The sequence below is a fragment of the Pleurodeles waltl genome, unplaced genomic scaffold (assembly GCF_031143425.1).
Source record: "Pleurodeles waltl isolate 20211129_DDA unplaced genomic scaffold, aPleWal1.hap1.20221129 scaffold_127, whole genome shotgun sequence".
NCBI lineage: Eukaryota > Metazoa > Chordata > Amphibia > Caudata > Salamandridae > Pleurodeles > Pleurodeles waltl.
Window position 1 is genome coordinate 709,712 of NW_027149833.1, and position 2,482 is coordinate 712,193.

The window sequence follows — 2,482 nt, forward strand, 5'->3', positions numbered from 1 at the left end:
TTGGATCATGCTACTGTTTTACACCTGAATGCTAACTCGCATATGCGCACATTGGTGAAGACTAGTCTCCCACCTATGCCCCCCGCGCCGAAAGAGCGCCAAATGGCCGCCAGAATAGCGCCGAGAGAGCGCCAAATGGCCGCCAGAATAGCGCCGAGAGAGCGCCAGAAGAGCGCCAGAAGAGCGCCGAAAGACCACCGACAGAGAGCGCCAGGAGAGCGCCGATAGACCACCGACAGAGAGCGCCAGGAGAGCGCCGATAGAGGGCCAGGAGAGCGCCGAACGGCCGCCAAAAGAGCGCCACATGACCGCCAAAAGAGCGCCACATGACCGCCAAAAGAGCGCCACATGACCGCCAAAAGAGCGCCGAAATACACATGACCGGCAAAATACCGCCCAAAAAAACGCCATAAAACCGCCAACAGACTTCTGGCTTGGTCTGGAAGTTCACAAGCTAGGATACCCCATAAAGTGTCAAATGAGCCTTGCTCCTCTAATTGGAAATATTAGTATACTGTGGCCTGGCTCTGTGGTATGCACACCTGGCATGTGACAGCCTCCTGTACCCATATATAAATTTACTTAGAACCATGCTGGCCTCTCAACCCTTTCAAAGGCTTTCTTGGCCTGCAACATGGGAAGATGCACAGGGTGAAAGCACAGAACTGCACTGGACTAGATTACTCAGACTCTTAAACAGGCTTGGTGTTGAACATTAATCTTATCCTAGGGGCTCAATACACAATATGCAATGCAAGAGAGCGAGCTCCACAAAAGAAAACTATGATGCAGACCGGCTCACAGTTCAACATTCAAAGCCCGTATTCTGTAGGAATTATGCTCACCGTGACGTCCAGATGAGGCCCTGGAACCATTTCTCTCTGGGAGTTCGGTTTTTATGCCCATAAGAGGTGGAATCGACCAAGACATCACGTTCCTGTCAGCAAAAACAAAAATGTTACTGAAAAAAGCGATACCCATGATTTCAAGAAGCAAAAATATTATTTTCTGGTACACCCACAGCCTACTGGAAGCCTAGTCCTCCTTCTGAATTTTACACAGAAGTTTAGCCCTTCAAGGACATAGAGATGTATGTGGAAGGGCAGAGGGAAAACAAAAAAGTCCAAAAAATAAACCACCACACAAAGCACCATCTTCACCCCTTGACCTTTCATCACCAAGTACTGCCTGTAACTATCTTTCTCTACAGTTAAATCTAGGCTTGCCAGGTTACCGATTGATCTTCCACTTCACAGATTTAATGAAAAGTATGCATTTTGGTGCAAGTTGGATCTGTACAGAAAGTTTGTCTGTGGTCGGTAACACCAAAACTGTGAGCATCAAGAGCTACTGAAATAGTGTGGGGTCCTGCTTTCTAATGTGGGCAGAATATTGCTTACACTTGAAAGCATTCAACTTTGTGTCCATGTTGTATTAAGGTGTCTTTGAGAGGGCAATTTTTTTTTTTTTTTACAGTTTTGGTAATATCGGTCCTATTAGCAAGCTGCAAAAAAGACTTTCACGTAACAGATGGACTTCTTTTACCTGATGTACCCCCAGAAAGGATACAATAAGACATATTGGCGTGGGTGCTATAACATCGCCCATACTAGACGTCACTCCAACGGTGCCCACAGGAAATGTAGAACACTGTCGGAAGCTAGAATACTATCCCTCGCCCCAGTGATCGCACTGAAAGAATTCTCCCACTGTTCAAAGCCAACACAGCCATGATGCATACTGCCACTAGAGCGCAACAACAATGAGCAAATGAGAACAGGGCAAATGTAGGAAGTAGTAACACGTCACTAGCTCTTCTTGAAACTGACAGTTCTTTACTTCCCTTTACTCTAGGGGGATAGTATCAGCAGAGCCTTACTTCATAGGCCCAACCTTCTTAATCCTCCATTAACAAAAACATTGGCTGTAGCTTTAGGGAGGATTTGGTACAGAATTTGACAAAATACAAATTTATAATTCCGAATGATTTTACTCAGGAGGATTCGGAAACCTGAAAGCCAACTGTCCTCATAAGGATAAAAATACACAAAATAAGATATGGAAATAGTTTATTAATTATCGAACGCTATCTCAGAAAACATACTGAATATCATATCAATTTACCTCACAGTTACCATTGATCACATCTGCCAATTAGTAGCTCAGATATCCCAATGTTAATATGCTTGATCATGTGTTCCCATTAGTAGTGACTATGACTCAGCGCAGCATCTAACCATTCAGCAAGTTACAAGTCGCAGGGTTCTTTACGTAATGCACCATGAACTGATCGTCCATGTGCCTGGAAGTGTGTCCCGCTCCCCACTCTGGTGCATCAAAGCTTGTCATATGGAACAAATCAAAGACGTGCTTCCGGGCACAAATTAAGTAAAAACCCTAAATATGTTAAACCTTGTAAATGCCTATGTAGCCATGGATTAATCCCCATTACGTGCATCAGTTATTAAACTGCACCCAAGAA

At 44.6% G+C, this 2,482-nt stretch overlaps 1 non-coding gene across 1 annotated transcript; it reads right to left on the bottom strand.

Annotated features, from left to right (window-relative positions):
- Positions 1-1,783: 1,783 nt before the first annotated feature.
- LOC138273977 (small Cajal body-specific RNA 4) lies at positions 1,784-1,910 on the bottom strand. Its single transcript, XR_011200349.1, has one exon. It is a non-coding gene; the product is annotated as a small Cajal body-specific RNA 4 (non-coding RNA).
- Positions 1,911-2,482: the final 572 nt, after the last annotated feature.